At 41.7% G+C, this 13,693-nt stretch overlaps 1 protein-coding gene across 8 annotated transcripts in view; it reads right to left on the reverse strand.

Moving 5' to 3' along the window:
• The window catches only part of LOC132990790 (uncharacterized), a 527,599-nt gene that overhangs the window by 33,468 nt on the left and 480,438 nt on the right, over nucleotides 1-13,693 (reverse strand). The gene's annotated exons all lie outside the window — the stretch shown is intronic.

The following is a 13,693-nucleotide window of genomic DNA, read 5'->3' on the forward strand; positions in this document are numbered from 1 at the left end:
ACGGAGGGGTAGTGGGTAGGGAGAGGGTGTAGTGGCTGGTTTGAGAAAGACCCTAAGTCTGTATTTTAGTTTGTAGGAAAAAGCTGCTGACTCGCTCAAGCTCTCTAGATTTCACCTGAACAGTCCCTGGGTTCTGTGCACTTCCTGGTAACTCTCAGTACTCCTGTCATATCTGCTGACTCTGCAAACTCTCCACTCTCTTACTGAACTTTGATCTCTATCGAGTCTTAGTGGTGGTTAGTCCTCAAACTCAGACATCCCTCGACTGTTACCATCCAAATTGCATTCTCTTAAAAACTCCACTATTTCTGTCTCTAGCCCTTTATAACCATGGAGGGAATTCTTCTCTCCCAGGCTTCCTAAACTCCTCGTCCTATATGCTCTGCAGACAAAGCCTTTTAGCTGCACACTGTCCCATTATGTTGATTATCTGATAAAGGCTGGGACCGCTGCCAGAGGTTTTTCTATTATCTCATTTTGTGTCAATAAACATTTGCATACAGTGAACTAGACTTAAAAGCAAACCTCTTTAAGCCTGTGTTGGTCTGGGGAGATTAACTGAGTAGGTTCTCTTTTGTTCGAGTCAGATCAACACACTTTAACTTGGCAGGTCTCCAGGATGAAATCGTTTTTTGCCGCAGGGCTTCTTATTTCCTTTTAGGCTGCATGGAGCAGCAGTGTGGTAAAGAGTGATCAGAGCTTTTATGAGATTTCTTGGAGGAAAAAAAACTGTGAGAAGTAGAGCTTCAAAATGAGCCCATTAGGTTGTAAAAATAAAATAAAGTGAGAGCCAAGTGACTGCTCAAGGACTCAGCTTCTTTTTAAATCAACCAATTGATCTGAAACAAACAGAAGGGACCCTAAACAATGAAACATACAATAAACAAGGGACATAAATATAAAAATAAAGGGCGCTGGAGTCCCATGGATGGCGGTCTCCATGCTGGAAATACTGTCTCAGCCTAACTTTCAGTCAACCTAACGACAGGCTGAGAGCTGGAGCTGTTAGATGTTTGTTATTATTTCGTCACTTTCTGTCTGGGGTCCTCTGATCTCCGTCATTTTACGATGTAAGAGGTTAAACTCTGAGGAGACGTGGAAACTCAGCAGCAAAGGGCCCAGGTCAGATTCAAACCCACACCCTCTGCACATATGGTGCACGACATAACGGCTAGGTTATCCAGCGTCCCTTCATGTTGTATTTTTAAACTTAAATTTCTCCCTCTTCTTCTTCTTCTTCTTCTTCTTCTTCTTCTTCTTTGGTTTGTCACAGCCCGGCTCTTAGACTGTGACAAAGATGGGAGACTCACCAGTACACTAATCAATAAAGTCATTTATTTATTTACAAGGGAAATGATCAAAACTTACAAAACTTGTAGATTTAAAGAATCTGTAAAGTCAGTTGTGTAAGGTGTGGGTGTGTGGATCAAAAAGCAAAGATGTGTGGGTCAGACAAGTCTCTCTCTAGAGGTCTCCCAAAGACTGACAGCTGCTCTGATTTAAGCACGAGGCTCACCGGGCCCAGGTGTGTCCCATTTCCTGACTGTCTGCACCCCAGGTCTGCAGAAAGCAAGCACCAGGAGTTTCATTCAGAATACATAATAAAATCTTATGTTTTGGACTGGCCTTAGCAGACGTCCATGGACAGAAAAGTTTCGGCTCTCTCTACTGTAGGGGCAAACCATGGGTCATTTTTATTGGTGCTTTAATATAAAGCCAATGAAGCCCCAAACCACTGTTCTTAAGACGGCCACCAGAGGCTGGCCTCAATAGTGAATCAAGCCCCATGTTCAAATATTCAAATGTGCAATGTGACGTTATAAAGTACAGTGTTTTTTTGTATGTGAGGCTTGAATGATTGTTCATTAAACAGTATGAGGGATGCATTCCCCGTCTCAGACCCTGAAGCTTCAGTGTTTAGCCAGCTCTGCATCAGTCTGTTAACCTTTCTGCGTTCTAACCTCTCTCCATTTTTCAAAAGCATCTCCAATATTGATCCTAGTTTGAGCACGTTTCTGCTCGTGGAGCTTATTAGAAACATGCAGAGGCTTTTTAAGTCGGGTACAATCACTTCTATCTGAACCAGTTCTCTTGCCCGCTTCCATCGCTGCAACACCTGTTGACCTGATAACTGGTCTCATATCTGGCAAACCGAGGGGCATCCAAAACGGCCGTGTGAGGGTGCCTTAAAACCGTCTACCGTCTCTGGTCCAAACAAATCCAGAGCATTCAGGACCAGAATCAAAAGTTAGAAGGAGGACATACTGGCTGCTGCATTGTTGTCAGAGAAGCCAGCACTTCAACATAGCATGTTTCCTTAATGTCTGATCATATAGTAAGGTCACTTTATCATTTCACTAACTACATATCTTACTGACTGATTGGTCCTTTAAGTTAAATGAACATCAAACTATTTGTCCTGAAGCTGTTTGTAGTTTTACTGAGATATTTGTATTTCCTGGTTCAGGTTAGAAATGTTGACCCTCAGGGGAGACAAACACACAAAGCACACAAATGTTCATCTGTTAGCAACAATGACTGAAAAAACAAGTGGTGCTGATTATGATGTTTTTTATTCTGATTTATTTGTGATGTGAGTGATAGCAACGCAGCATTCAACATGCAGTTCTTTAAGGTCTACAATCTTAAAAAATAATTACTGAAAAATAATTTAGCCAACATTGAAAAAAAAGTATTGTATTGTGAGTCATCTTCTAAAAAAGAGTGCAATTAGAGACGAAATGTTGAAGTCAAGCAAATATATCACAGAGTGCTACCTTCACTGAGGTTTGGATTATACAAACCTCCAGTAGGGACAAGAATGACAAGCTGACGTGTCAGATGTCATCAGTGCAGACACACACAGCACAACACAAATATAAATATCTTATTTACAGCATTTATAACCTTCATATGAATTCTTAGATTGTTTCATTCTTCACACCCCTTCAACAGCGCGATTGCACAACATGTGTCATCACAGCAACAAAGAGTGAGATCACACTGAATTTATTGATGAGGGCAGACGAGGCCGCAGGTGAAGCTGTGGTTGTGGTTGTAGCAGCATTGGCTGCACCGGCGTTGGTCGGGGCAGCTGTGGTTCCACCAGCGTTGGTTGGGGCAGCTGTGGTTCCACCAGCGTTGGTCGGGGCAGCTGTGGTTCCACCAGCGTTGGTCGGGGCAGCTGTGGTTCCACCAGCGTTGGTCGGGGCAGCTGTGGTTCCACCAGCGTTGGTCAGGGCAGCTGTGGTTGTTGTTGGGGCAGCTGTGGTTGTTGTTGGGGCAGCTGTGGTCGTAGTGGGGGCAGCTGTGGTCGTAGTGGGGGCAGCTGTGGTTGTTGTTGGGGCAGCTGTGGTCGTAGTGGGGGCAGCTGTGGTTGTTGTTGGGGCAGCTGTGGTTGTTGTTGGTGCAGCTGTGGTTGTTGTTGGGGCAGCTGTGGTCGTTGTTGGGGCAGCTGTGGTCGTAGTGGGGGCAGCTGTGGTCGTTGTTGGGGCAGCTGTGGTCGTAGTGGGGGCAGCTGTGGTCGTTGTTGGGGCAGCTGTGGTCGTAGTGGGGGCAGCTGTGGTTGTTGTTGGGGCAGCTGTGGTCGTAGTGGGGGCAGCTGTGGTTGTTGTTGGGGCAGCTGTGGTCGTTGTTGGGGCAGCTGTGGTCGTTGTTGGGGCAGCTGTGGTTGTTGTTGGGGCAGCTGTGGTGGTTGTTGGGGCAGCTGTGGTCGTTGTTGGGGCAGCTGTGGTCGTTGTGGGGGCAGCTGTGGTGGTTGTTGGGGCAGCTGTGGTCGTTGTGGGGGCAGCTGTGGTCGTTGTTGGAGCAGCTGTGGTTGTGGTTGGAGCAGCTGTGGTTGTTGTTGCAGCAGCTGTTGTTGTTGTCTGTCCGTTGCTTGAAGCTGTTGGGCATTGTAGTTTAAAGTCAATTTAACATTCTAACTTGTCTGCATTTGAAAGAAACATCATTCATCATATTTTTTAATAGCTTTTTGAAACTCACCAACTAACAGAAGAAAGAAGATACAGATTCTCATCATCATGGTGGAGGAGGTTCTTTGCTCTTCTACAAAATAAAAACAATTCATTTTGTTAGATTGACTCGATAAATGTATTTGTATCTTAAATGTAACGTATGCAAAAGATACATCTGTTTTTAAAGTCTTTGAATAGTGTGAATACTGTAATGTGATGATGTCAAACATAATCATGCTTTCAGAATGAATGATCTCTATCACTTTGTTGTTTCTTGTCATAGTTTGTATCTCTGTGGTCCCATAAATATCTCCATTAATCTATACTGAAAGGTTGTTTATATAAGAAATTATATTCTCCCTCAGAGGCATGACACAGTTAAAGGTTTGAACAGAAATGTATGTATCGTTTGGCACAGAGAACACCATTAACTTTATTGTGATTTCAGGAGAAGAAAGACTGGTGCATGAAATGAAATTGAATTGAAACTGAAAAATCAGCTGTCAACAGAAAAAAACAACAAATTAATATGAATACATTTTAGCTTACTTTAAGAGTAATGACTGAAAGTTGCGTTATATTTTCACGTCTACTGTCCTGGGAAGAATTGAGTCTGAAATGTCCATACAACAACAAGTTCTTTGAACAATGTCATAATAGCCTGAGAACTCTCTTGGCTTGGACAACTTTTAATGGGTTTTAATAGGTGAATAAACAAAGCAACAATTGCTGGTTTAATGACAGGATACTGTAAATGTATCTGTAACTGTAAAATGTGTTAAAACTTGTGACACACTTTAATTTGTATAAAAATGTCCACCCATAGAAGACACGTAAGAGTGCTTCACTGAAAATATTTTAAAACAGTCTTGTAAAAATACTAAATTATAATAAAAATCTCCAAAAGAAAATCTTCTATTTGGTTTGAAACATTTGCAGCCTAAAAAAGTAAAAGAGAAATAATCATGTGACCATGAAAATTCCAGTTATCCCGCTTTAGACGCACTTTTATTAAAGATCCAAAGCAGCCATAATGAATAAATGCGAACATTGAAAAAAGCATTGCTCAATTTAGTAGGTACATGAATATTGGATAAATGAAACAGGTACTTACAGGTGTTGATTCTCTTCTTGGATGTGGTCCGCTGGAGTGGATGAAGCTGTGGTGCCCTCAGATTTGAGCTTCTCTTTTTTATACACAGGGTACGTGACATGGACACGGTGAGCAATGGTAATTCTCATCATTAAGGTGTGTGAGGAATCTTAATTATAACCTCCCTGCACAAAAACAACTAAAACATGACGAACTAATCAGTAGGCTAAGATGTCACACATGTAAAGTGACATTCTTCTGACATGACATTTCAATAGACTTTAATGTCCTTTCTTTGTTGCTATTTTCAACTGTTGAGGTCATTAAATATTCCTGCTGCACTTCCTTCCTGAAACTTGTACCTGTGTACTACTTACCGTAATCTGAAGTCAGAAGTCATTATAAAGAAGGTGGAAATAAAAAAGGGGATGATAGTTTCGACTTCCCATCATCCATAATATTGTTTGATTGTTTGACAGAATGAATGGGTGAACGTTTCTGAGCTGATTTGATTGTCAGTCAAGAAAAATATAATGCTGGTTGAAGTTCAAAAGCATCAGAGATTTATCTGGATGTGAGGATAGAAAAAATCTATTTTAAGTTACCTGTTTGAAAACATCTTACATTACCCCTTAACATCTGTTAAAAGTTCCCATTTGAAAACATTGTGAATTACCCGTAAACATCTGTTTTAAGTTATCCATTTGTGAACATCTTAAGTTACCCCTAAACATCTGTTTTAAGTTTCCCATTTGAGAACATCTAAAGTTACCCCTTAACATCTGTTTAAAAAAAAGGAAATTAGTTTATTTCTTTGTTGTAACAAAGCTTCTTGTCAATAAATCTTATACCGTTGGAAAGTCAGTTTATTTCCCTTTTAAATGGTGCCACGTTTGTAAGGAACATGCATTTGTGGGATAAGCAGCAGAGCTGAGTATGTGGGTTGCGCCCATGAAAAACTTCCATATCTTCTCTGCCAATGCCAAACAGCTTATTCTGCTGTGCACAAACATCATGCCACCATTGCATTAGCCAGTGCCCCAGTTGCCCCCCCCAGTCAAAAAAGTCTGGACACGCCCCTGTGTGCAACCCCTATTATGAGGGACTGTTTAGGGCAGGGGTCTCCAACAGGTAGCTCGGGAACTACCAGTAGCTTGTGGGCAGGTCTTCAGTAGCTCGCCTATCGGTTGACCGACTGTTAAAAAAATTAAATAAAATCTGACGACAATAAATGCAGCTCTTCCCACTATTCATATATTTGGCCCATAAAAACAAGTGTAAAGTAGTCATGTTTTCTTGGACATTGATGTGAATTTTCAGCAACATGGCTTACTATGTGGCACAAAAAGAAGTGTAAAATATTCATGTTTTCTTTTTGGACCTTGATGTGAATTTATGATCATTGATAAGCATTTGCTTATTGCAATTTTACACGTGTACAAACAGTAGCTCAATTCAGCTGATGTGTGCTATGTAAATAAATGCAAGCAATTTGATGCAAGTAGCTCTGGGCCACTTTCATTTTTTCAAAGTAGCTCTCAGATGAAGAAATGTTGGAGACCCCTGGTTTAGGGGAATGGGCTGCATGTGAGGAGTTGGATACCCTGTGAGGGGAATCAGCTGATTGCAAAACACAGAGGAAAGGCCATAAAGGAGGGGAACAAGCTCCCCACAGATTTAAAAACTTGCAAAATGTGAAAGGGGAGGTACATACGGTAGCATGTTCTTTTTGGATGTGTAGGAGGGCTTGGGAGGTTGGTAGGTTGTATTTTAGGTAATGTGGCTATGGTATTAGCTGGTTTTATTAGCTCTTAAACATATCTTGTATTGTTTCCCCTCCAGGGACTGCAGATGGAATCCAGCGGAGCTAAATCTGGTCTCTCATTAATTGAGATGAATGTTTATTTTGTACACAGTCCCTGACAAACTTAACGAGAAGCTAAAACTAAACTTAGGCCAGATGTAAGAAACCCTTTACACACATACGGAAATCTCCTGAAAAACTCCAGAGACTACCCGGAGGGGCTTTAGGCTATATGTGAACGCAAACAGCCGATTTTTTTGTGCTGACTTCACCTGGAGTTTCTTCAGCCAGACCCCTAGTATTTCTTCCGCAGAAAGTCCGAGTGAGCTGATGTGAGAATGCAGCAGGATATTCTCCAGAGGATTCACCTCAAGCCAGTGGGACCCCAGTGACGTTTATATACAGTGACTGCTGCACGGTGAATAAAGTGTCTGCACGCGATCACTACGATCTCTGTGCTTGTAATTAAACAGCTGCATTATGTTTTCTGTTCGTCAGTATGTTGTTCTCCACTCTTTTGTGGATGTTGTCATCCCATTGGACTACACATAGTATAGATATAAAGGCAAATAATCTCATTATAACGTCGTGTAGCGGACTCTGTTGCTTCGGCCGCTACTTCCGCGTTGTTGTTTTTTTACATCACATCTTACCTCAGGAAATCCCCCGATCCCCCTCGCCTCTAACAGGGATAGTCTCTTACTGTGAGCAGTCCTCCTGTAATTATCTACATATTATCCGGAGTGCATATGAAAACGGCTCATGTGATGTAGAGCATGAACACCAAAAAGGTGTGAGACCACAAGTCACCTGACCAGGTTCCCTTTGTAGATGGAATGAATACTGATGAAAAAGGAACTTGTGGCCAAATGCAGAAGGAATATTTTATTCGCATTGCTGCTTATCTTGATCAGTATGTAAAAATGTTTACAGCCTGGTCCAAAAAAAAGAGACTTCTATAAAATAAATGTTCTTGCAATCAGTGCCCCCTGCTGGCCTTTGTTAGGAATGCAGAGATATGCATGACTCACTCCACCTCTTTTTGTACAGTCTACCTTTTGTCAGTGTGTGTTTATGTCATTATATGAGTGACATAATATTATTGTTTGTAGAAAGACGTCAGTGTTCTGGTCTCGAGTTGATCTTGCAATGTTCGTCTGTACTGTGGAAATTAACCGTTGTGCTAAGCTGCAGTGTTTTTGGGAGAGTTCTCTGACTACTGAACTTCCCTACGCACTAACAAACATACTTTATTACATGTCAGACTGAATTATGACAGATGATTCCATGATTTTAAAACCATGACGATGTAAACATTCAGCTGACAGGTGATCTGTTCTAAAGCAGAACGCTGACTCATGACTGTCTGTTGGTCACACCTAATGGGAATAATAAAAGACTGAATAGGAGAGAATGCTTACAGAACATGCATGTCATCCCAGCATGCATTGGGCCTAGCATGCTAAGATTGTGCCTCCCACATTATAATTAAGTCAGACAATGTAGCATCTGTTTCTCTAATAGGGAAATAGGTGTTGACCTTTAATTCTTAAATGCGTTATAACAGTACTAAGGGTAGTTGTGGAGGTTTTTTCCAGAGTTCTTTAATGTTCGTTCAAACATGTGGTTCAGAAATATTCAGCCTAGTTTACATTTTTAACCCATCCAATAGTTTTCTCATTCTCTAATGTTTGTGTAGTACAGTTTGTGAATGAATGAAACCTTTATTGCCCCTCGAGGAATTTGTCTTGCAACAAGAGCATGATAAAATAAAAGGGACAAAAGACAACAACAGCCACACTGGACAGCCCATAACGTCATGAAAAAAACGGATAACACTTTGAACTAAGGTCACAATATTTACCATTAACCAGACCGCAGGTCACACCTACACATTCACACCCTGATGGTAGAGGCTGCTACATAAAATGACCATCAGAAGTAACTAATCCCATTTTTACGCCACAGACTAAGCAACGGGAGTAATCCAGGGTTAAGAGTCTCACTCAAGTACACATCGGACATGTGGCTGCAGGAGCTGGGGATCAAATGGACCAACCCTTGCTGAGAGACGACAACTCTACCAACTGAGCCCCAGCATCATACTGGATGCTTATTAGTACCTTATTCTACATGACCATGACCTACTACCTACATAGTCTTTAGCTAACAAGCCATATAAAGTTGACCGTTCTGATTACTGCTCATTATAATAAGTAAGGAAGATGTTGAAAATGAATTCTGCTTTGCTGAGTTCTACCTAATTAGGTCCAAACTAAGCAAAGGTTTCATTCATCCATTCATTCATTCACAAACTGCACTGCTCAATAAGTAGCCATGCTAAGTAGCATGCTAATAAGCACGCTAATTAGCATGCTAATAAACAACTTGTAAATGGTGAATATTCTGTGACCTCTTAATCAGTTGGTGACAATGACGCCGTTGTTTATCTCTTTAAAATGGATATAGGACAGCGCCCATTAAATTGACATAATTAAACAATTGTTTTAATCCGGGTTAGTGGAGCAGCCCCTGAGAAACTACTGAAGGTTTTTAAAATGCTTCATTAAGAGAGGAAACACTCTGTAACATTCTTGGCTCTTCAACAAACACATATCACTTGTCTTTCTTGGCCGGTAGCCCAACTTTACACTTCTCCAAGTGAAGGGAAGTATCTTTTGAGCTGTTGACACATCCTGATTAACTAACAAAACAAAACGCATAACATAGAACAAAACATAGCGGTCCGTAATTACAGGGTAAACACTCAAGTCTCTCCTGTCAAAACCATTTGTATTATAACGTTGAAGATCCTGTCAGACTGCACATGAAATCAAATGTGTGCAGACATTACCAAAGCCATATCTCTGTTTGTTGATGAGCCACATAGCTCAGTTGAATTATTTTAAGGTAATCCTTTGTATATATTTGAACTCTGCATGAAAGGGACTTAATGTTGGGCGCTTAGCCTGACTGATCTTGCTGATTGTACAGAGCAAACAGCGTATGAATGCAGGAGAGTTATGTGGAAGGGAAAGATGAAAGACAATTTTCAAGTTTACCAGACCAACAGCAGTGAGAGAAAAGTGTATTCACATCCATCTTTAATCAGAATAATATAATTCATTACTTCTGTGTTTGACTGTGAGTTAAGTGCTTTAAACTTACATCTATTGAAGATAGTGTAACAGATATAATGAAGGAGCATGTTAGCGCTTACAATATCAGTGGAAGAATACGTTCAAATCTCATACATAAATGGGATAAATCAAGATGAAGTTATTCTTCAAACTAAAAAAAAAGTACAGCTGGTAGAGTGTCTAAAAGTTATTAGTCTCTTAAGTCTCTTCTTCCAGGCCGGTTCCTAATTCCAAAAACATGCACTCACAACTAAGTTGACTAAGAGAAGGCTTGTTGGATTGATTACTGCAGATGAGGCAACCATTATATTTGTTGTATTTGGGGCTGAAGCTGCAGGTGGAGCTGCTGTAGCGGTTGCTACTGTTTCCTCCACTACCGATGCTAGTGTTGTCGTCCTTGTAGTTCCACTGGGGTCACTGTGGATGTATCTGGAGCCCCTGTTGTTGGTCTTATGCCCAATGTGGTTGCTTTTGATGCTACGGTGGGAGGGGCTGTGGTTGTCTCTTTGGATAATGTTGATACTCTCATGGACAATAAAGTTGTCATTTTGGCTTCACCCTGGGATACTGTTGTTGTTCTTTGGGCTAGTGTTGGTTCAGGTGCTGCTGTTGATGTAGTTGCTCTTGATGCCACTGTTTGGGCTGTTGTGGTTGAACCAGGTGCAACTGTGTCTGATGCTGCATCAACAGTGGTCATTGTTGATGCAGCTTTGGCTGTTGTTGCAGTTGTTGTTGGTGGTGTCACTGTAGTTGTTGTTCATGAACCAGTAGTTGTTGTTGTTGGGGCAGCAGTTGTTGGGGCAGGTGTAGTTTCTGTTCGTGTAGCTGAGGTCGTTGTTGCAGCTTCTTCTGTTGAAGCAGTGTCAGTTTTGGTTGTCATTGCAGCTGATATGGTTGTTGTAAAGACAGCTGTGATGGTTGATGCTGATGCAAATGTGGAAACTGTTGAAACAGTTGTTGTTTGGGTGGTTGAGAATGTTCTTTTGGTAGCTGTGTTTGTTGGTGATGCAGCTGTGGTGGTTACAGTAGTTGCGGTAGTTCCAATAGCAGTTGTTGATAAAGAAGTAGTGATAGTTGTTTGTGCAGCAGCTATGGTTATTTGGGGCATTTTTGGTTGCTGGGGTTGTGGTTGTTTCAGCAACTGTGGTTTTTGGAGCAGTAGTTGTTTTTGGTATTTGAGCAGGAACAATTGTTGTTGGGGCAGCTGTGGTTGTTCTTTCATTAGCTGTGCAGCAGCTGCAGTTGTTGTTCGGGCAGATTGGGATGTTATTGCAGCAGCTGTGGATAACAGTGACGCAGCTGTGGTTGTTGTTGATACAGCTGGAGTTGTTGCGGCAGCTTTGGTTCTTGTTACAGCAGCAGCTGTGGTTGTTGTTGATACAGCTGGAGTTGTTACAGCAGCTGTAGTTCTTGTTTTGATTGCTGTTATTGTTTTTGGTGCAGCTTTGCTTTTTATTGGAGCAGTGCTAGATGTTCCAGATGGTGTGGTTGTTATTTGGCCATATGTGATCGTTTCAGCAGCTGTAGTTGGGGCAGCTATGGTTTTTGTTTCAGCAACTGTGGTTGTTGTTGCTCAGTTTTTGGTATTTTCAGAAGGTGTGATAAATGTAGCGGCAGCTTAGTTGTTGTTGCAGAAGCTGTGGTTGTTGTGGCAGCATCATTGGTTGTTGTTGTGTCAGCTGTTGTTGTTGTTGCTGCTGCAGCTTTGGTAGTTGTTGGAGTAAAAGTGGTACTTGTTGCCGTAGCTGTGGTTGTTCTTGTAAGAGATGTGGTTGTTGTTGCAGAAGCTGTGGTTGTTGTTTGGGTAACTGTGGTTGTTGTTGCAGCAGCTGTGGTTTCTGCTGGTGCAGCTGTGGTAGTTGTTGGGGCAGCTGTGGTAGTTGTTGGAGCAGCTGTGGTTGTTGTTGGAGCAGCTGTTGTTGTTGTTGGGGCTGCTGTGGTTGTTGTTGGGGTGGTTGTGGTTATTGTCGGAGCAGCTGTGGTTGTTGTTGGGGCAGCAGTGGTTGTTGCTGCAGCAGTGGTTGTCGTTAGGGCTTGAATGGTTTTTGGGGCAGATGTGGTAGTTGTAGTGGCAGCAGTTCTTGTTGTTACAGATTATGTGGTAGTTGTTGCATCAGCTGTTGATGTTATTGCAGAAGCTGTGGTTGTCGTTGGTGCAGCTGTGGTTGTTGTTGGTGCAGCGGTGGTTGTCGTTGGTGCAGCTTTGGTTGTTGTTGGGGCAGCTGTGGTTGTTGTTGGAGCAGCTGTGGTTGTTGTTGGGGCAGAGGTGGTTGTTGTTGGTGCAGCTGTGGTTGTTGTTGATGCAGCTTTGGTTGTTGTTGGTGCAGCTGTGGTTGTCGTTGGTGCAGCTTTGGTTGTTGTTGGGGCAGCTGTGGTTGGGGCAGGTGTAGTTTCTGTTCGTGTAGCTGAGGAACGGAACGATAGCCAATAGCCAATCAGGAAGAAAGCTGACTGAAGCAGGAAGCACGACAAACATCACCATGGCGAGGAAATGGAGGACCAACTTGTTGATTTGTGGCAACAACACTAGTGTTCATACAACGTGTCTGTAAAACAAACCCCAATCCAACTGACGAGGAGAGGAGTTGGTTAGCTCGACCATCATGTTTATTTACTGCTACGTCACGTTTGCCGTCGCAAGTTGACACGTTCTGAGAATGGAGACTCTGGCTATTAATTGACATTTTAAGGAGAGCAGTGGCAAGTCCAGACTGGAATGGCCCAACTGGGGCTCTGACCTCTGCAGGGGTGGCCTGAAGTGTGATGTGTGTACAAACACACACACATAAATGATGATAAATGATAAATGATTTACCGTCTGACTTGATCAATGATATCTACTTTGTAACAGAAGATAATGGCAACATTAGCCTAATATTTTAATGATACAAAAAAAGAAGATTAATGTTCAAAGTCACAATTTAAAGTACGTAAAGATGTGCATCCAAACTCCCACATAGTCTAACTTTCAACAAGACATTAATTGACTGAAGAAAATATGCTCCATTGATATAAAAGTACAAGCAGCCCTCTGCAAGAAAGAGCTAATAGTTGGTTTAATTATGAGTCCCGCCTCTGACAGGGCAAATAGCAATGACAGTTTAGGATTTTTGGTATGGCCAATCCTAGGGCGGCCCATGCAATCCCTGGCCAACCCTCTAGACAACCCCCTGACGGTGGGTGTATTTTTCCTTTTTTTGGATTACATGAGATTAAATTGCGTTTTATATTCGATTGTTGGGGACACTCAGCTTTTCTGAAGGCAACTAAGTATAGTAAACATCCAGCAGAGCATTCATTTGCATGAAATTAGGGAACGTCATGGTCAGGTTTGTGGTCCTAACACCTTCCCACAGAACATCACTTCCTGCACTCTACGGGAAAATCACAATGTCATTATTAGACTTTAATGATTAGACATTATCATTAAAGAATTAAGTTTCTTTGTTTTTCAAACTTTAATTTTTAATAAGTCATCAGCCAAAACAGGAACAGAACATTTATCAGTGTGCTACATCGTGTTTCCATCCAGTGACTTCCTTTTAAGTTTAATACAGAAGAAGTTCATCTGACAGAGAATCTGTTCATGTTTGTCTTTTCGCTTTATCAGATTCATATTGATCAATGTCAAGTCAATTGCAGATAGTTGCATTAGGAATAAATAAATGATAGATAAGGTAAATCAGAGGAGTAAATCAGT

Source organism: Labrus mixtus, chromosome 16, assembly GCF_963584025.1.
Source record: "Labrus mixtus chromosome 16, fLabMix1.1, whole genome shotgun sequence".
Taxonomy (NCBI): Eukaryota; Metazoa; Chordata; class Actinopteri; order Labriformes; family Labridae; genus Labrus; species Labrus mixtus.